The sequence below is a fragment of the Leptopilina boulardi genome, unplaced genomic scaffold (genome assembly GCF_019393585.1).
Source record: "Leptopilina boulardi isolate dan_hultmark-lab unplaced genomic scaffold, ZJU_Lbou_2.1 LbouV2_260, whole genome shotgun sequence".
Classification (NCBI taxonomy): Eukaryota; Metazoa; Arthropoda; class Insecta; order Hymenoptera; family Figitidae; genus Leptopilina; species Leptopilina boulardi.
This window is the reverse complement of record NW_026137819.1, coordinates 308,959-331,875: the sequence shown is the minus strand read 5'-3', so window position 1 is coordinate 331,875 and position 22,917 is coordinate 308,959.

The following is a 22,917-nucleotide window of genomic DNA, read 5'->3' as shown; positions in this document are numbered from 1 at the left end:
ATAATGCTAAAACCGCATCATGCCGAACATATTAATTCCAAAAGGATTATAAAAAAATGGTTTATTTATTACAACAATCGAATTTCCAAACTACAGCACAAAATTCAAAAGATTCAATATTAAGTTTCATAAAGAATTAATCTTTAATAAGTTTTTAGGTTCATAATAAATTAATTTTTAACCATTTTTTAATTCCTTTAATATTAGCTCAGACCTATGAACATTTTTATTATCAATTAAAAAAAAATTAAGCTTCATTAAAAAAATTAATTTACATTTTCTAATAATTTTCGTTGTATAATTTTTAATAATTTTTTAGTTTCATAAAGAATTAATTTCTAATTTTTAACAATTATTTAATATCCTTATTATTAGCTCAGATTTTCACCCAAGAAAATTTTTATTAGAAATTAAAATATTTTAAATTTCATAAAGAAAATTAGCTGTGATTTTCACCCATGAAAATTTTTATTGTAAATTAAAATATTTCAAGTTTCATAAAAAAAATTAGCTCAGATTTTCACCTAAGAAAATTTTTTTCCATTTTAAAGAATTTTTAATTTTCGTAAAGAATCAACTGAAATTTTTACCAAAAATAAATATTTGCCATATTTAATATAAGAACAGTATTTTTACAATTAAATTTAGCGAACGATTTTTTTTGTTGACTTTTAATTCAAATTTTCTAGATCTCCATTATAACAGGACAATTTTTTTTTGGGTGTACCATCATAAACGCCAAAAAGAACCGTAGGCAAAAATAACATCTCCAACAATATATAAGAACATTAGACGGTTAAAGAGTGATTAGGTAAATTTATGCTGGACCAAAGAGAAGGTAAGTATCCATAGTTGTAAAACCGTTATAACGTTGTACAAATACTTGTTCTTTCTAAATTTTAATTATAATTCTCCATATTATATAGGAAATAATTAATAATATTAATAATATATTATTAATATTTGTCAAAAATAGTGATTACATTTGCAAATTTTTTTGATTTTTGAAATAAAAAAAAATAAAAGATGAAAAAGGGTACTGGAAAAAGAAATAAACAACTGATGTAGTGATATAACACTTTGAATCAATGTTTCCGGATGTTGAGAATGATTGTGTATTGGTCAGTGTAAATATTCGGTGAAGCTACTTGCGGCGAAGCAATAAGAAAGTAGCAGAGCAACAACTCGGTTGTGTACATCAGGTTTATTTTTAACCAGCCAACCTTGAACTTGGGTATGGTGCCTGCCAGTGTTTCTGCTACTACTGCTACTGCAGTGATCCGATCACCAATAAAGGGACTTATCTAATTCTGAGAAAGGCGATCGGCTCTCTCGGTTAGGTTGGTATTCGCGTTATGTACTTACCTTTTGCTGCGACTCCAACGCAACAAACCCATGTTGCTATTTATTCAACTACAGGCTCTGCAAAAGCGAAACTATTAACATTCGTAGACTCACCATAGGGGTTAACTTAGGTTATGTATATTGCAATTCTCTTAAGCAGCTGTTTTAAAGAACCTAATCAATTTTACTCATTAACTATTTAAAAAAAAGGAATTCAATATTTAAATTTTAGGTCAAGATCAAATGGCGTTAAATCATAGATTCAAATCAAAATCGTTTAGCATAAGCTACCGTTTTGTATATAAAACCTACTAAAAACGTATACATCATCGTTAAGGTAAAGAGTCAACGGCACGACAATGCTTATAAATAGTGGACGAAGTATTACCTAACTCGTTGAGATTGAATCTCAAAGCCAAGAGAGGGAGAGAGAGAGAGAGAGATGACTTCCTACCCAGATTACGATCTGCGGACGAGTCTCCTTTTTAGACGAGGTCACCATTTCTATATACACGGACCATTATGCGATTCTTTGAATTCACTTGGGAATTTATTGGTGTCCTACACATTTTATATGCCGATTACTTTGTAACTGCATCTTCGTGCCGCTTGGACCAGAAATGGGGATATTGGTTTCATTTTTTTTTTGAAAACTTGTATTAAAAGCAACTGTGCTTTTTCAACTCAATGCAAAAAAAAGAACAGAAAAAACGAAATTTTTTAAATTCCTGACGTTCCATGAAAGAATAACTAGAATTTGACATTAAATGAAATAATCCTATAAAAATAAATAAAAAAAATTTATCTCTGTTAAGTATTTTTAGCCTAATAATAATAATTTGCCTTATGGGATTATTTTTGTAATTTGAATTTTTTGAGGAATTTAGCTCAGATTTTCACCAATAAAATTTTTTAATCATTTGTGACGCTCTACGAAAGAAAATTTTACGTAAAAAAATTTTTACATTCTGTTTGTAATTTTTTAAGTAAATTTACTCTTAATACAATTTAATGTTAAGCCTTTATTGCATTTTCAAAAATTTAATAAATACTGATTTTGATTTTATTTAATTAAAAAGTAACTTTTTATGGTAAAACTCTCACTAAACATAACCTGCAATTTTTTCAACGATTTTCCTTCTTTCGTGGAGAGTCACATTTAAAGAATTTTTAAATATTCATAAAAAAATTAAGGGTTTTGTTTTGTAACCTCTTTCTTTGTTTCATTAATATTAGCTCAGATTTTCACCATTAAATATTTTTATTATTATTGTTTTCATTGCGTATTTACTTGGTAGTCCACCGACCGAAAACAAGGCGATGTGAGATATCGAAATGATTATATCGATATCGATTATATCGAAATGATTATATCGATATCGATTATATCGAAATGATTATATCGATATCGATTATATCGAAATGATTATATCGAAATGATATAACCTCCAAATTTTGGGCTCCATTTTTCATAACAAAATTAGCTGAAACAAAAAAAAACACAAATATTAATAAATTTTCTCTTTTTAGAATTAAATAGTTTTAAGTAAAAGTTATATAGAAAATGTGAAGGCATGTGATAAGTCTTTGCAGGAGCCACACTTAAAGGTAGCACAAACTTATTCGATCGTTATACGGGACATTCATGTATTCTCTGCTTAGCAAATCAAGTGACCTTCTTTCCATTTGCAAAGACCTGCTTTTAATAAACGTTTTACTAACTCTCACACAAAAGTTGACTCAACTATATTAATAAAACCAAATATTAACATTAACCAAATTAACAAAAAACCCTTTATATGCCGAAAAAAAAGTAGAAAGAAAATTGATTTTCACCACCGTGAATTCGTTATTTTTTTTCCTAATAGAACTTGGTAGAATAAAAAAAAATTGGAAAATAATTGATTCCAAAGGAAATATCATATGTTCAGAATCTAGTAACATTATTCAAAAGGTGGTGACAATGACCATAAACTAGATTAGATTCAAATCGCTATTGGATATTGTATGCGAATGGCGTACCGGGTCGAGACAATGGCCCAGTGAACAGTGAAGAAAGAGAGTCTAGGAGCGCAAAAGGGGAATCCCAACCTCTCTCGGCCCCCTTTCCAACCAAGTGTCACTCAAATCACAAATCACGTGCTCATGCTTAATTTGACTTACATAATGTTTGAGATGCAATATAATTTACAATTCATTTTGACTTTCACATCAATTTATTTGCATTAAGTCGTCTCAACATGAGATGAAAATTATTATTACGTGTGAAACCAATTTTTATTTCATCAATATCAAATGAAGGTAAAACTTTTTTTTTCTGTTAAAAGCAAATTTTCCTAATGAATTATGTTTTGCTATTTTTTTCAAAATCTTATAAAACGAAGTGGAAAAACAACTATTTGGTACGTATAAAAAAAATATCAAATTTCATAAAGAATTAATTTTTATTAAATATTTTTTTATTAATATTAGCTCAGATTTTTGCCAAAAAAATGTTTTTGATAATATAGAGAAATATTAAGTTTCCTAAAGAATTAAATTTTAAATAATTTTTAAGTTTCTTAATGAATTAATTTTTATCAATTTTTTAATTTCTTTAATATTAGCATAGATTTTCACCCAATAATTTTTTTTTAATCATATAAAGAAAATTAACTTCAATAAAAAATTAATTAATACCTATTTTTTAACAGTTTTTTTGTTTTTATTAATAATAGCTCAGATTTTCACCAAAGAAAATTTTGTTGATCATTTAAAAAAATAGCAAATTTCCTAAAGAACTAATGTTGATTATTTAAAAATTTTTCCTCATATCGTTAATATTAGCTTAAATTTTTACCAATGAACATTTTTATTATCAATTAAAAAATTTTTAATTTTATAAAAAATTACTACAGATTATTTTAACAATTTTTGTTGTTTCGTTAATATATGCTTAGATTTTTACCCAAGAAAAATTTATAATCATTTAAATAAATTTTTTGTCTTTAATATTAACTTAGATTTATACCCAAGAAAATTTTTTGATGATTAAAAATAATAACAAATTTCATAAAGAACCAATGTTGATTTTATAAAGCTAAATCCGTATTATGCGGAACAAATTAATCTTAAATGGGTTAAAAAGAGTTTTTTTATTAACACAATCGAATTTCCAAACTAAATTACAAAATTCAAAAGAAAGAACCCTTAATTGATATTAGTTCAGATTTTCAACCCAAGAAATCTTTTTGATAATTTTAAGAAATATTAAGTTTCATAAAGAATTAATTTTTAATAATTCTTTAGTTTTATAAAGAATTAATTTTTAACAATATTTTTAATTCCTTTAATATTAGCTCAGATTTTCACCTAAGAATTTTTTTTTTGTTTTGTCATTTGAAGATATATCAAATTACTATTTCCATTCACCTGTTTATATTCGTCAATTCAATGATAATAATAATAATTAAAAAAAACAGTAGGCAACTCAAAGCCTACTTAATTAGGCTTCGTACGATCGAATGGTATTTAAATTTTTTTTTTAATAAACAAGTGAGCGAAATAATAAATAAAGCGTTATTAATTTCTTAATTAATTATGGCCTTGACCATATTATTTTAGGCAACCTATTAGCGATATCTTTGTTTACAATATTATATTTGATAAATTTTCATCCGGTGAAGGTCACTTTTAATTTGGATCTTAGACAAAATAAAATGTATTCAACGTGTAACACCCACAAGTTGATATTTATATACCAATTCACAAATTCAGTGAATTGTAAAGTAAAACTTTAATATAGAAAATCAATTGTTGCTCCAGTTTTCAAATTCTATAAGCGACGAACCGTGTGCTTTTTCCATTAAACGTAACATGAATTTCTGATTCTATTGGAATGATACAATGCTCCAATATATCGACTTTATGCAAAGGTAACAAAGCCTTTTTTTTTAATATTAATCGATATTTAATAAATATTAAAAAATATTTGATATATTAAAATTTGAATCAATATTTTCCTGTTGTGGAATTTTAGCTCAGATTTTCATCAATAAAAATATTTTAATCATTTGTGACGCTCAACGAGAGAAAATTTTATGTAAAAAAATTTTTACGTTCTGTTTGTAATTTTTTAAGTAAATTTACTCTTAATAAAAAATTTTTTTGTTTAAGCCTCCATTGCATTTTCAAAAATTCAATAAATACTGATTTTGATTTTATTTAATTAAAAAGTAACTTTTTATGGTAAAACTATCACTAAATATAACCTGCAATTTTTTCAACGATTTTCCTTCTTTCGTGGAACGTCACATTTAAAGAATTTTTAAATATTCATAAAAAATTAAGGTTTTTGTTTTGTAACCTCTTTCTTTGTTTCGTTAATATTAGCTCAGATTTTCACCATTAAATATTTTTATTATTATTGTTTTCATTGCGTATTTACTTGGTAGTCCACCGACCGAAAACAAGGCGATGCTTTTTCCATTAAACGTAACATGAATTTCTGATTCTATTGGAATGATACAATGCTCCAATATATCGACTTTATGCAAAGGTAAGAAAGCCTTTTTTTAATATTAATCGATATTAAATAATTATTAAAAAATATTTGATATTTTTAAAAAATATTTGATATATTAATAAATATTGGACATTCATCAAAATTTTAATCAACATATAGTAGTTATGCTCCTCGTCACGGAGGATTAAAAATTTTTCACAATAATTAAAAGTGATTTATTGAAAATAGCAAAATTTTTGCCTCAATTAAATATAAGTCTCAATGGGAAACAAATATAAACTGTTAGTTTGCGATAAAAGCAAAAAAAGAAAAAAGAAATTGTATATGATATCATCAAGATATGAGAGGCGGAGTCAAGTAGTCTTTGAGTACATTTGCATCCGATAGTATAGTAGCAAACTAACATCGTGCTGGGATTCTAACGGTCTTAGGTCATGTCCTACAACTGGCAATAAAAAGCAATTCAACACTAAGCATTGAGTTTTAAGTAAACATCTCAAGTATCAGTTTAAGATTCATAACGCTATTTTACTATTCTAATGAGTATATATTCAAAAAATTTATACACACTTGTTTGAAAAGAGACATAAATGCTAATAAAAACTGAATGATTCAATAACGGATCCATTTTTCAAAAAGAGAAGGAAAATTTTAATTTTGGAAGAGGAATCATTATCATTATATATATATATATATATATATATATATATATATATATATATATATATGATGGCGCCAAAGAAGCGCGCACCAAGTCTATTGCATGCAAGGAGGTCGAAGGAATGAACGCACGAGCACCGTTCTCACGAACCCTGGTTACAGTGAATGTATGTTCAATGTTCCGCCAAGTGGGGAATAGAATTGGCGTGTGAGGACTATGAAGTGTGCAAAAGAAAAAGGGGTGGAAAGGGTTATGCGGCAGTCACGCGTGAACTGCATGACAACTGGCACGGTCTTCTTCTTCTTTTACTTCTTCTTTGCATTTAGTTCGGACGCGTCGCGTGTATGTACCAATTCAAATTACATCAATTGCCTTCTTATGATTCCAATCTTTTCCCTATTTCCTTGGTTTTAGTTTTGCAATTCAACTAATTCACTAGGATGATAATTTTTGAGGTGGTAAGTAATAAGGGATAAATATTGAAAAATAAAAAAAAAATAAGACGAAGGAGAAGAACAGAGAGAGAGAGAGAGAGACTTGGTACTAGATGACTTGGGTCACTATCTCACGACTGGCAAAACGATTCGACTCCACTCTCCGTTAACGGCTTCTATCGAATCCGGTTCTAAACGTCTGAATCGAATTTTTTCCAACTTGAATAATAATTATTGCCAACCTAACCAGTCTCGATAAACATCATTCTAAATATATACCAAGCAAAGCTAAATCCGTATCATGTTGGAAAAATTAATCTCAAATGGATTAGAAAAAAGGTTATTTTTATTAACACAATCGAATTTACAAACTATAGCAACAAAATTCAGAAGAAAAAAAATATTTTTAATTTATGATAAAATTTATTACCGACAGAAGAGGAAATCTTTTTGTTCATTCACATGATATTTTTTCATTTCATTAATCAAATTTTCACCTAAGAAATAATTTTATTAATTTAAAGAAATATCAAGTTTTATAAATCTTAATTTTAAAATTTAATTTTATAATTTATAATAATTATTTAGTTTTTATTAGTATTAGATCAGTTTTTGACTCATAAAAATTTTTATTATTAATTAAAGAAATTTTTAAATGAAAATTATTAGCTCATATTTTCAACCAAGAAATCTTTTTGATAATTTTTATCAATTTTTTAATTTCTTTAATATTAGCATAGATTTTCACCCAATAAATTTTTTTTTAATCATATAAAGAAAATTAACTTCAATAAAAAATTAATAAATACCAATTTTTTAATAGATTTTTTGTTTTTATTAATAATAGCTCAGATTTACACCCAGGAAATTTTTTTTTGTTCATTTAAAGAAATGTTAAATTTTATAAAGAACCAATCCCGCTTTTATTAAGATAAATCCTTATCATGTCGAACAAATTAATCCCAAAAGTATTGAAAAAAAGAATTTATTTATTAACACAATCGAATTTTCAAACTACAGCAAAAAAAAAGAAAAAATTCAAGAAAAAGGAAAACATTCCTAATTATGATAATTTATTACCGACAGGAAGGAGTTAGTGGTAAAGGAAAGGAAGTAAGAAATAGAGGTCCTCGAAGACGCGCAAAGTTCAGTTCATTAACCAGACAGACGACGTAAGAGGGACGCAGTTTAGATCGCATGGATAATCAACGTTACACGACAGGTAAACAGTGTGCCTCTCTTTCACACGTGTGACAATGAACCTGGAAGCGAACTATGCCTAGAGAAATATCGCAAAACATACACACACACACACACTAAGACAATTTAGACGTTACCAAAGAAGACCAAGTAGACGAATAAGACGCCCGCAAAAAAAGACGTGATCTCGTAGTTATGCAAACCCTGTTCTAGACCAGATGGCTCCTTCCATCTTCTTCTTCTTCTTTTTTTTTCTTCGCTCTCTATTCTCTTTCTCTATCGCCCTCTCGAGTCACGACCAATCGCACAACTGTCGTACGGACCATCTTCACAAGGGCCACCTACGACGCGACCTTATCTTACATCTTAGCGCAAAAGCTCCTCTACTTTAATTAGCTCTAGTACTCGTCATTGACGATAAACGATTACGACACTTGATTCAAAATCATTTTTCGAAGAAGGTGTATAACTTTTTTTTTGAATTTGAAAAAACTTATTTACAAAATCAAAATCGCGAAGGGACCTTAAAAGAAAACGAATTATAGGTTATGTTGTAAAATTTACATATAATTCTCTTTAATGAGTTTCGAGTTTTTGGTACGAAACTAAAAAAATAAATTCTTAACATATTCGCAATATTTTTTTTCACAATGTACAAGTGAAAATACACTAATATAGCAAGTTTTAAATTTTTCTGTAAAAAAATGTAAAATTTAAAGACAATTTCATTTTATGAGTCTTTAGTTTTTGGTCCATAACTCTTAAAAATATATTTCAAACAGGTTGGCAATGTTTTTTTCAGAATGTACACGTAAAAATACACGAATATACTGAGTTTTAAATTTTTATGTCAATAATTGTGAAATTTAAAGACAATTCCTTTTTATGAGTTATCAGTTTTTGTTCCACAACTCTAAAAAATATATACCAAACAGGTTCGCAATTTTTTTTCACAATCTGCCAGTAAAAATACACTAGTTTACCAAATTTTAGCTTCGTATATAAAAAATAGTAAAATTCACATGCACTTTTTTTATGAAATTTTAGTTTTTAGTCCACACCTCTTAAAAATAAATTACAAACGCGTTCGCTATATTTTTTTTGTATTCTACTAGTAAAAATACACTAGTATACTAAATTTTAGCTTTTTAAATAAAGAATTGTAAAATTTACCTACACTTCTTTTTTAAGAGTTTTTAGTTTTTGGTTCAAAACTCTAAAAAACTATATTCCAAACTAGTTTGCAGTATTTTTTTAGAATCTACACGTCAAAATACATTAGTACACCAAGTTTTAAATTCTTTAATTAAAAATTGTGATATTTACAAACCATTCCTTTTTATGAGTTTTCAGTTTTTGGTTCAAAACTTTAAAAAAAAATTTTTTCAAAAAGGTTCACAATTTTTTTTCAGAATCTATACTTGAAAATACACTAGTATACCAAGTATTATCGTCTTACATAATAAATTGTAAAATTTGCAGTTACTTCTTTTTTATGAGTTTGGTGTTTTTTGGCGAAATTTCTAAAAAGATATATTCCAAACACGTTTGCTATATTTTTCCCCAAATCTACTAGTAAAAATTTACTAGTAAACTAAATTTTAAATTCATTAGTTAAAAATTGTGGAATTTACATGCAATTCATTTTTATGAGTTTTGAGCTTTTTACTCAAAACTCTTAAACATGAATTTCCAACAGCTTCCCAATATTTTTTTCACATTCTACACGTAAAAATACACTATTATACCAAGTTTTAGCTTCTTACATTAAGAGTTGTGAAATTTACGTGCACTTTATTTTTATGAGTTATTAGTTTTTAGTCCACAATTCTTAAAAATAAATTCCTAACGCATTCGCTACATTTTTTTTTTGTAATCTACTTGTAAAAATACACTAGTGTACTAAATTTTAGCTTCCCAAATAAAAAATTGTGAAATTTACCTACACATCTTTTTTAAGAGTTTTTAGTTTTTGGTCCAAAACTCTAAAAAAATATACTCCAAACAGGCTCGCAGTTATTTTTCAAATTCTACACCTAAAAATTCACTAATTTACAAATTTTTAATTTTTATGTCAAAAATTATGAATTTTGATTTTTATTTACAAAATAAAAATCGCTAAGGGATCTTAGAAAACAAACGAATTATAGATTTAGTTAACGACAGTTTTTGATTCTCTTTGTTTTTATATTTTATGAATTATTTTAATTACAAACATCATTAGTTTGCATTAAGAATTATTTTCACTTTAAAATTTCAGAACATAACCTATAATTTTTTTTCTTGGGTCCCTTTCTTCGCGACGCAAAGGTTGGTAATCTTCTGCAATAGACTTTACTGCCTCGTGTATGTGTGTGTATGCTATTAATTGTTTATTATATGATGAACAGGGGCTTTTTTAACATACCAGCATCGATCGAATTTCTTAAAAAATTTTTGCCTGAGTATGTAATTGATTCTTGGGACGATCGTTGAGCGTAATTGCCCCGCGCGCGCGGCACTCACACACATAAATACATACACACAGATGGTAACCTGATTATTGATGCGTAGTAAGGTCGTAAAGAGTGGTTTATATTTTATGTGCTGGCAGTGTGATGTACAAGCACTTGGATATATTCACCGACACAGAAGGGGTTGTTGAATAATTTTCAATCAACGCTTTTGCAAAAGAGGTCTCTGCTTTCATCGTTGCGATATAATCGATTTCAAAAAAGGCTCACCGTACACGATTTATAGAAGAGCAATCTTGTCTCATATCTTTTCTTTTCTTTGTTTTGTTGTTCCTTATTTCAGATTGGGTTACAACTGAACTTGTGAATACACGCGGGAAACATCGATCATGTAATTTATATATTGGTAAAATGATATATATATATATATATATATATATATATATATTTATATTAGATTGAAAATTTTATCTTTAATCTAGATTCTGGTATAACAATATTTAGTTGTTAAAAAATAGGGTTTTCTTTAATTATTTATTGAAAAATTTGTTTCCAATTTAATTTATACCAAAAATTAGGATATTTTTTGTATTGAAATGTTGTCAACTTCTAATTTTACTATAATAAATTATTAAATTCGTAGAAGGCTTGTAAAATTTTACTTCAATCAACATTAATGAAAATGGATGTAAAATAAACAAACAAAAAAAATTAGTTACCTGTTTTACGATATCAAATTTTGGGATAATTTAATCTATCTAAATTTATAATAATTTCTAGTTTTATTAATATTAGCTCAGATTTTCACTCAAGAAAATTTTTTTTGATCATTTAAAAGATATCAAATTTTCATAATAAACCAATGTTAATTTTATAATGACGAACAAATTAATCTTAAATGGATTAAAAAAGAATTTTTTTATTAACACAATCGAATTTACAAACTATCAGATCACAAATTTTTATTATATTCACTTATTTAATTTTTTAATAATTTTTTTACGTTTTATTAATATTAGCTTAGATTTTCACCCAAGAAAACTTTTATGATTATTTAAAGAAATTTCAAGTTACATAAAGAATTAATTTGTAATTTATAATAATTTCTAGTTTCATTTCTATTAGCTCAGAATTTCATCTAAAAAAAAATTTTTGATCATTTGCAGAAAATTGTGATCAATAAAAAATTAATTAATACGTTTTTTTAAACAAATTTTTTGAACATTTCAATCCCAAAAGGATTATAAAAAAATGGTTTATTTATTAACACAATCGAATTTCCAAACTATCACAGTATGAAGTAAAAAAAAATAAAATTCAAATGAACCTTTAATTAATATTAGCTCAGATTTTCACCCAAGAACATTTTTTTGTTCATTTAAAAATATTTCAAAAAAAATTAATTTTTAATAATTTTTTAGTATCATAAATAATTAATTTTTAACAATTTTTTAATTTCTTTAATATATTAGCTCAGATTTTCACCCAAGAAATTTTTTTAATAATGTTAAGAAATAATACTGTTTCATAAAGAATTAATTTAATTTTAATTTCATAATTTTTAATTATTTAGTTTTATTAATATTAGCTCAGATTTTCACCTAAGAAAACTTTTTGATTATTGAAAGAAAATTAAGTTGAATAAAAAAATTAATGCTATATATAAAAGTTTAGGGTAGAATTGGTAAATATCAGTACAGGTAGAAATTTTCAGGGTGCTTACCCATCAGTATTCTTGTGACCAGAGATCAAGACAGTGCAAATCAGCAAAAATTTTTGTATCTTCATCGTACATGGAAATTCGTGGGACCCTTCTTCTTACCTGTAAGTCATAATAAATTAATTACATACACCCATGAATTTGAATTTTCATATCATACAAATCATTCTACGAGGCATCCACTGACCTGAAATCCTTTAACTACATTTTTTACTGTGAGTAGTTATGCAGGAATCTTTCTAATTACACTTAATATGTCTGAATTGTTCCGCTATCAACTTTTTACTCCGAAATTTACTTTTATCCCAATATGAAAATATGGATAGTTTTTTAATTATTGATTATCAAATAAATACTGAGTTTAAAAAAAGCTGTGGAATTAACAGCATCTTCTAAAAATTGAAATTTAATAATTACAATTTTTAAACTGAAATTTAAAAATTAAAATTTGAAAATTAAAAATCTACCAGCAATCTTAGGGGGAGGTTAATTGAGATTGACCAGCATTTTCAATTGCTGGTCTAAATTGCAAAACGTTTACTCGTTCCTGGTGGGTAATATAATCGTGAGGATATGGCTAATAAGAGAACAAGAATCTGGTATGCGGTGTATGCGCCAGCGCACACCGTGTGCAAGGAAGAATTGTGTGTAGGTACTTCCGAACGATTCTCTCCTCATGACATCCCTCTTTTTTTTTGTTGCACCCACCCTCCCCTCTCAAATGACAAGCATTCCAGATCTCGGAGAGCAATTAGTCAAGAATTCTTGGATTGTCTTGATAGCATTCGTTTCTCCCTCTCTGTCTCTTTGCGATTAACCTTTTTGATTGTTACTTGGGTCAAGAAAAAGTGCACCAAAAAAAAAAAAATTTTTTTTTTCGTAAAATTTGGGCGCAGACATTTAGAATTAAATGCAGCAATTGTTTACGAATTTGAGTTCCTTTTTTTTTATTGATAACTGTTACCAACCTCCTTCTTAGTTCTACTAAAATTAACGACCGAATTCTAATTTTAAAATTTGGAAAAGTTTTCGAACCGTTTAAAGGATTTAATTTTTTTTTGTAATTAAAATATTGAATCCCAACAAAAATTGTGAGATGACAAGGTCCCTTGACATAAATTGTCCCAAGAAAAGAAGGAGGGTAAAAATTATTATTATTAGAGACAAAAGAGTATTATTTAAGTTAAACGAACACTGGACCCTGGCCTACTTTCTTTTTCAAATATTGAACTACAAGCAACGAACTGTTGACAGTCAATTCCGTGGCGATAATTTTCTTTTCTTTGTGCAAAAATTTTTTGCCAATTTTCTTTTTCCTGATGAATCTAAAAGACAAGGTCGTCTCTCCTAAATGTATTTTTTGTTAACAAGAGACCGGTGACTTTTGAAGACCTTAAGGATTTCATGATCATTTTAAAAAGCAAAAAATAAATAATTAAAAAGAAATTGGTTTTGGTAAATAAATGGTTTTTTTTGACATAACAAAAATTAGAAAAAAAAAAATTGACGCATGATGTAACAATATATCGATTGTGTAAATAAAAATATTCTTTTGACTGCATCTCACAAAATAGAAGCAAATCAAACACTGCGATAGTAAGAATGATATTATATCGACTGATCGATGTTAATAAATCTGACGCGATTTAGGTGTCGCTTACTATTTTACAAAAGAGAATCGTCCTTATAGTGAAGTGAGTTCTGGCACATATGAAGGAGGCCAATGGCAACTAGGCACAACACTAGATGGTGAGAGATGCCAAATGCCACACACTGGAAAACAAGTTATAAACTCACAACAACCAAAAGGAAGTGCAACGTCTAGAGATAGGTCATCTCTCGTTCTCTCTTGAATTATATAATTATTTTTCCTTCGCAATGTTTGTTTAAATCACCCTCCGTATCGAAAATAACTTTCCGCTTTACTTCCCATGACGGAGGTTTTTAATCTTCAAACCTTTTAATTACATATTGAATTCCTATATTTCTTTCTTTTTTTTTTTTTGCAAAAATTTCTCTTTCTGTAAAATTGATTCGTTTTTAATTAAAACGTAGCAGAATTTATTTACCAATAGTCATAAGATTTTTTTTGATTTTTTAGATGTAAATTCAAAAAGGGATAAAAAAACAAGCGAAATGTTATTTTATTTTCGGTTTTTTTTAAATAATTTCCTCTGATCATCATTGTATTGAATAAGTCAAAAATGTTAATTGATGTAGAAAAATGTAAATATTGCGATTGGGAAAAAATTAAAAATTTGTGCCAAAATTCTGCAATGTAGGTCAAAAAGTCCAGTTGCTGCGCAGTTTGATTCTATGGCACCTATGGCTGCGCAGTAAATTTCTCCCTCCTCCTAGATATGTGTACTTAACAATAAATACTTTACGAAATTATTAACATCAGGCAATTCAATATTGTATGAGGAAATTTGAATTGCAATTAAAAATCTATGAATGTCTTCTTGGTAAATAGTGTTTAACAATTGTAGACTAATGAAAAATATTGCAATTAGGGAAAATTTCCAAATTTGTGCTAAAATTCTGCTAGGTAGGTCATAATGTTTAGAGTTTGCGCAGTTCTATTTTATGGCATCTACGTCTGCGCAGTAAATTTTTTCCGCCTTCTAGATATGTGTATTTACCAATAAATATTTTCGCAAATTATTAATATCACGCAATTTAATACTGCATGACGAAATTTGAATTACAATTACTCATCTTCTTTGAAAAGTGTTTAACGATTGTAGACTAATAGAAAATAGAAATATTGTAATTAGGTAAAATTTACAAATTTGTGCCAAAATTCTGCTATGTAGGTCAAAATGTCCAGATGCTGCGCAGTTGTATTCTATGGCACCTATGGCTGCGCAGTAAATTCGTATCTCCTCTTTCTGTAAAATCGATTTAATATTTTTTTTAATTAACATAGCCAAATTTATTTACTAATAGATATTTGATGATTTATTTTTAAAAAAAATTTTTTTTTTTATTTTGTCAGAGATGCAGAAAGGGATAAATCTTCTAAACATTACGTAATCATTTTCTTGTCATATTTTTCAAAATATCCAAACAAACTTCTAAACTGTCAGTGAACGTTGCAAAAATTCAAACGAATGCAAACATCATGCACGTACAAGAAAACGATTAATCGAAATCCGATGTGTACAATCAATACTCGTAAAGTAAACTTAAGACTTTGAAATTGGACTCGATATCAAGAGTTGAGATCCTATTCCAAATCAGTCTTAGCAAGAGAATAAAGAAATGGGAATGCAAAAGCAAAAAAAAAAAAAATCGGAGGAGGAGTGATCGCGAAAAGACGAGTGCTTCGCATCGTATGGCAACATATCTGATACTGGGACAACGGTTCGGAAGCATTGGCCGACAGTAAAATATCAGCAGGTTCTACTCACTATGAGATGTTGAGATTATTATCGCAGGCAAAAAAAGAAAGGGAGAGGGGGGCGGGGGTTTGGGGTACACTGTACAGACTTGGATCAGTACCTTGAGGTACTGTTAACTCCGATGAATGATAACCGTATCGCGATATACGCGTCGATACAATGGGAGGGTGTATAGGAAAATGTATTGGCCAGGAAACACTACCTCACAGCCACATACTGAAATGGAATTTCTATTGGGTTAATAATTTTAAGCTTCAAAGAGACTTGTTGAATAATTTTGCAAATGGTTTTTCAAACTTCAAGTTATTTTTTTTCTGCTTTCACTTGGAATTTCGCTCTGATTGGATGCACATTGTTGAAATGTATCTTGACGAGTATTAAGATTGTAATAATTGTTGTCCATACTGCTTCCGGACTAATTCCTAATTAGTTATGGACTGAAAACTAAAAACTCATAAAAAAGAATTGTCTTTAAATTCCACAATTCATTAGCTAAGAAGCTAAAATTTAGAACAGTAGTGTATTTACACTGGTAGATTACATAAAAATTAAAGCGAACTTGTTTGGAATTTATTTTTAAGAGTTATGGATCAAAAACTAAAAACTCATAAAAAAGAAATGTCTGTAAATTTTACAATTTTTGACATAAAAATTTAAAACTTGGTATATAAATGTATTTTAACTAGGAGATTACGTAAAACGTATAGCGAACTTGTTTGGAATTTATTTTTAAGAGTTATGGATCAAAAACTAAAAACTCATAAAAAAGAAATGTCTGTAAATTTTACAATTTTTGACATAAAAATTTAAAACTTGGTATATGAATGTATTTTAACTAGTAGATTACATAAAAAGTATAGCGAACTGGTTTGGAATTTATTTTTAAGAGTTATGGATGAAAAACTAAAAACTCATAAAAAAGAAAAGTCTGTAATTTTTAAAATTCTTTATCTAGGACTATAAAACTTGGTGTATAAGTGTATTGTAACTAGTAGATTAGTGAAAAAATGCAGCGAACTTGTTTGGAATTTATTTTTTTAGAGTTTTATGCCAAAAATTCAAAAATCATAAAAAAGAATTCTAAGTAAATTACACAATTTTTAACTTAAGAATTTTAACTTTAGTATACTAGTGTATTTTTGCGTGTAGATTGTGAAAAAAATAGTGCGAACCAGTTTGGAATTTATTTTTTAGAGTTATAAGCAAAAAACGCAAAAGTCATAAAAAATAAGTGTCCGTAAATTTCACAATTTTTAATCTAAAACGATAAAAATTGGTATACTCATACTATTATTACTAGTAGATTAGTGAAAAAATATAGTGAAATAGTTTGAAATTAATTTTTTTTGAGTTATAAACAAAAGTTTTATTTTAAAAGCTAAATTCCACTAATTAAATATATTTTAGTACGAACTAACATCTGTATTTGTACATATTAATTTTCCACTTTTCTGGACACATGTGTACTTTATTTCAGATTTTAAGGTGAAAAATTGTGAAATTTCAAGGCACTTATTTTTTATGAGTTTTAAGTTTTTTGGTCAAAACCCTAAAAAATAAATTCTAAACAGGTTCGCAATATTTTTCTCACAATCTACTACTAAAAATACAATAGTATACCAATTATTATCCTCATAGGTAAAGAATTGTGAAATTTAAAGACAATTCTTTTGTATGAGTTTTGAGTTTTTTGATTATAACTCTAAAAAATAAATTTCAAACGAGTTTGCAATATTTTTTTTCACAATCTACATGCAAAGATACACTAGTATACCAAATGTCAAATACTTTAGTTAAAAATTGTGAAATTTACATGCACTTCTTTTTTATGAGTTTTTCATTTTTAGTCCATAACTCTTAAAAATAAATTCCAAACGCGTTCGCTATATTTTTTCTATAATCTACTTGTAAAAATACACTAGTGTACTAAATTTTAGCTTCCTAAATAAAAAATTGTGAAATTTACGAACATTTCTTTTTTAAGAGTTTTTAGTTTTTGTTCCAAAACTCTAAAAAATATTTTCCAAACAGGTGAGCAATATTTTTTTTCAGAATCTACACGTAAAAACACACTAGTACACCAAGTTTTAAATTTTTATGTTAAAAATTGTGAAATTTACATTCAATTCTTGTTTATTAGTTTTGAGTTTTATGCTTATAACTCTAAAAAATAAATTCCAAATAGGTTCACAATGTTTTTTTCACAATTCGCCTGTAAAAATACACTATTATACCAAGATTTAGCTTCTTACAAAATGAATTGTAGAATTTACATGCACTTCTTTTTTATGAGTTTTTCATTTTTAGTCCATAACTCTTAAAAATTAATTCCAAACGCGTTTGTTATATTTTTTCTATAATCTACTTGTAAAAATACACTATTGTACTAAATTTTAGCTTCCTAAATAAAGAATTGTGAAATTTACGTACATTTCTTCTTTAAGAGTTTTTAGTTTTTTCTCCAAAACTCTAAAAATTATTTTCCAAACAAGTGAGCAATATTTTTTTTAGAATCTACACGTGAAAATACACTAATATAGCAAGTTTTAAATTTTTTATGTTAAAAATTGTGAAATTTAAAGACAATTCTTTTTTATGAGTTTTTAGTTTTTAGTACATAACTCTTAAAAATAAATTTTAAACTAATTTGCAATATTTTTCTTACAATCCACAGGCAAAAATACACTATTATAAAAAGTTTAAAATTCTTAAATTAAAAATTGTACAAATTTAAAGACAATTTTTTTTTATGAGTTTTGAGTTAAAATGGTATCACATTTCTCGTGACCGTGAGAGTCAAGAGTTAAACATATGCGGTAGTAAGAGTTGAAAGACATCTCACATCACCTGATCATGCCAAGTCAATGAAGAGACTTGCATTGGCAATATGGTCAAAGCATGTGGAGGTGATCGAGTACCATGTCACTTTTCTCTTGTGTACATATAGGTGCGCGTCTATATATATAAAAGGTCGATACCAGTGCGCAGTGTCCAGCTCGCCCACGCGACCGTGGGTGTTCGAGGTGTTGAATAATACGCAAGCTTTGAATAATGCTTCGGACATGAAACTCAAGAGCAGTGTCGTTATTACGCGAACGATGCCGCACGAGTACTCTCTCGCGTAACAATATTATGCTTTCCCCTCGGTAACATAATATAAAGTGAATATCCTTTAACCTTATTCAATAACTCATTTATCACTCACATCTCAATATTTCTCGTTATATTAATAAAAAAAAAAAACAGTACAAAAAAAAGAAAATTAACCAAATTTGCCAGGCTCGTATCCAGAGGGAGTTTTGGAGGTTCAAATTCCCCCCCCCCCTCCGAAATCATAAAATTTCTTGACCCCCTCCATTTTTTCTAAGAGCAAAAAAAATAAAATTTACCCGAAATTTTTTTTCTGGCTACGCCCCTGAAAGTTGACATTTTTTTTATTATTTAGATTTAAAAAAAAAATTTGTTTTTTTAAGTTGCGAGTAAAAAAAAAATTGCTAGCGACTTAAATGATTTTGGCCTACTGATTCTAAATGGTGATTTCAACGCCTGCACAAGATGGATCTCGTCGAGACGCGGTGGGATATACAATTTTTTTTTTTCCTATAGAGAAAAAAATATTCCCGAGCAAACAATGGTCTATTATGTAAATAAGCGAATGTGGTTAAATTTTTTTTTATCAGTCTCGAAAACAAGGGTATGATCTAGTAAACGGCGCCACTCAAGCGCGCGCGCACGTCGTTCACTGCAGTTTCCTTTTTTACGAATGTCGAAAAACCAGACGGCAATTACCCGACAAGTGGCTGAGAAAGGAAAACAGTCAAGGTTCGACAAAAAAAAAAAAAAAAGATTTAAAAACTACTTTTCGAAAAAAAATAATTCAAATTGTATTTTAGGATTGTTTTCCTCGGTCTTTTATTGTATTGAATAGATTACAAAATGTAAATTAATATAGAAGAATAGAAATATTGCGATTGGGAAAGATTTGAAAATTTGTGCCAAAATTCAGCTAGGTAGGTCAAAATGTCCAGGGGCTGCGCAGTTCTATTCTACGACACTTATGGCTGCGCAGTTAATTTTCCCCGCCTCTTAGATATGTGTACTTAATAATAAATACATTTGGAAATTAATAACATCAGGCAATTCAATATTGTATGAGAAAATTTGAATTGCAATTAAAAATCTATGAATATTTTCTCCGTAAATAGTGTTTAACAATTGTAGACTAATGGAAAATAGAAATATTGCAATAAGGGAAAATTTCCAAATTTGTGCCAAAATTCTGCTAGGTAGGTCATAATGTTTAGAGGCTGCGCAGTTCTATTCTGCAGCACCTAAGTCTGCGCAGTAAATTTTACCCGCCTCCTACATATGTGTTCTTAACAATAAATACTTTCACAAATTATTATTATCACTCTATTTGACACAATAAAAAAAATTTGAATTGTAATTAAAATATATCATTTGAAAACAGTGTTTAATAATTTGTAAACTAAAAAAAAAACGATATTCTAATTAAAATTTAGAAATTTGTGCCAAAATTCAGCTATGTAGGTCAAAATGTCCAGGGGCTGCGCAGTTCTATTCTACGGCACCTACGGCTGCGCAGTTAATTTTCCCCGCCTCCTAGATATGTTTACTTAACAATAAATACTTTCACAAATTATTATTATCACTCTATTTGACACAATAAGAAAAAATTTTGAAAGGTAATTAAAATATATAATTCGAAAACAGTGTTTAATGATTTGTAAACCAAAAAAAAACGATATTCTAATTAAAATTTAGAAATTTGTGCCAAAATTCAGCTATGTAGGTCAAAATGTCAAGGTGCTGCGCAGTTGGATTCTACAGCACCTAGATCTGCGCAGTAAATTTTCTCCATTTCCTCGATATGTGTATTTATCAGAAAATATTTTCATAAATTATTAGTATCACTCTATTTGATAGAAAATTGCAAAATTTGAATTGCAATTGAAATATATCATTTAAAAACCGGTTTTTAAATAAAAAAAAAAACGAATTTTAACTTTTCTCTATTTGGAATGTTTGTGTTTGCGTCGTGCATCAAGCTTAACGTAAGTCGAACGAGGATCCCGGAGCCTAGCGCAAAGGTTTAGTGTTTGGATAGGTTGTAGATTGGCTTTATTTGCGATCTGGTTCTCTTCAGGTCGGGCGCGCTTGAATGGCAAAAGAAAAGGGGAATCAAGTCACAGTGTGTATATAGAGTTGGCTGCTATATATATATATATATATATATAAATTTACAAGGCAGACCTCTTCAAGTCTGTTCTCTCATCCTTTATTGATGCGATTCGCCTTACATCGAAAATCCTCCAGGGTATACCACTCGCGATATTTACTCTTCTGTCTCATGCAAATAACCGCCAGCTAATTTTCTACAATATATAGAAGCTTAAGGATTCGCGGTCACAAGAATTCTCTCTCTCTCTCTCTCTCTCTCTCTCTCTCTCTTTCTCTAAGATGATGTAAACTGCAAACTACGCCGCAAGCAATATAGATTCAACCATGACCAATATTGTGTCAAGATTAGATTATCTTTCACTCCTTTATATCCATTCAATTGTTATTAAAAAATCACAGATAAAAAAAGAATGCATGTTTTGATTGATTTGAATAAATTTTTTTTTATGAAAAACAAAAATACATTTGATTAATGATTATACCAGAAAAATTTATTTAAATTGTAAGAAATTTAAATTTTCTGATTTTTTTCATTTCTTTTGAGAATGTCTTATAATTGCAATTATCTCGATGGTATTATAAGCAAAAAAAAAAAAAAAAAAAACACACACACACGATAATTTACCGCTAATCTAAAATATTTGTTGCTTCAACTATCTTTATCTTAATTTGTGCCTTATTGACGTTAAATACTCGCTACTATGTGATATATTGAAGAAACAAGACGACGCGCGTTTGAAGAATTTCCGGGTTCTTTGAATTCAGAATTGACTATATATTTATATATACATAAATGAAAAAAAGTCTGATTGTTATAAAGTTTTGCATTCCGCGTTATCGTAAAAGCAAAATATCCCTGGCATTTTATTATTATTATTATTATTATTATAGCTAAAATTGTGTGCATAAAAACAAGCAAATTATCAATAATTATTTTAATCGTCTTTTATAAATCGCACATAAAATACATCAATGGAACGCGAGGTCTTAAAAAAAAAAAATAATTAACAATATTTGTAATATTTTGCAACAATTTTTCTTTTAGAAGGGGAAAAAAAAAGTAATTTTATATTCAAAGTAAAATTCCTCTTTTTGATAAGGTTTTAATTTCTCCTCTTAAAACTATATTTTTTTTAGACTATAATCAAAACAGCATAAAATAATACGAAATTTATAAATGAGAACAAAACGGCAATTAGTTTGCAATAAGCTGAATTTTGTTTGATTGGAAAAATTAATAACAAATAAGTCGAGAAAAATCCAAAAATTAGTATCTACAAAAATCAGAAGTTAGTTCACACAAAAATATACTAGAATACTAAAATTTAGTAATAAAAATAAAAAATTGTATAATTTAAGATCAATTCTATTTTATCTGTTTTAAGTTTTTTACTTATAACTCTAAAAAATTAATTCCATACAAATTCGCAATATTTTTTTCACAATCTACACATGAAAAGACATTAATATACCAAGTTGCAGTATCTTAGGTAAAAAATTGTGAAATTTATAGACAATTATTTTTTATGAGTTTTTAGTTTTTTGACCAAAACTCTAAAAAATATTTTCCAAATAGGTGAGCAATATTTTTTTCAGAATCTACACGTAAAAACACACTAGTACACCAAGTTGTAAATTTTTATGTTAAAAATTGTGAAATTTACATTCAATTCTTGTTTATTAGTTTTAAGTTTTATGCTTATAACTTTAAAAAATAAATTCCAAATAGGTTCACAATATTTTTTTCACAATCCGCCTGTAAAAATACACTATTATACCAAGATTTAGCATCTTACATAAAAAAATGTAGAATTTACATGCACTTCTTTTTTATGAGTTTTTCATTTTTAGTCCATAACTCTTAAAAATTAATTCCAAACGCGTTCGCTATATTTTTTTTGTAATCTACACGTAAAAATACACTAGTGTACCAAATTTTAGCTTCTTAGAAAAACAACTGTAAAAGTTAAAGACAATTATTTTTTATGAGTTTCT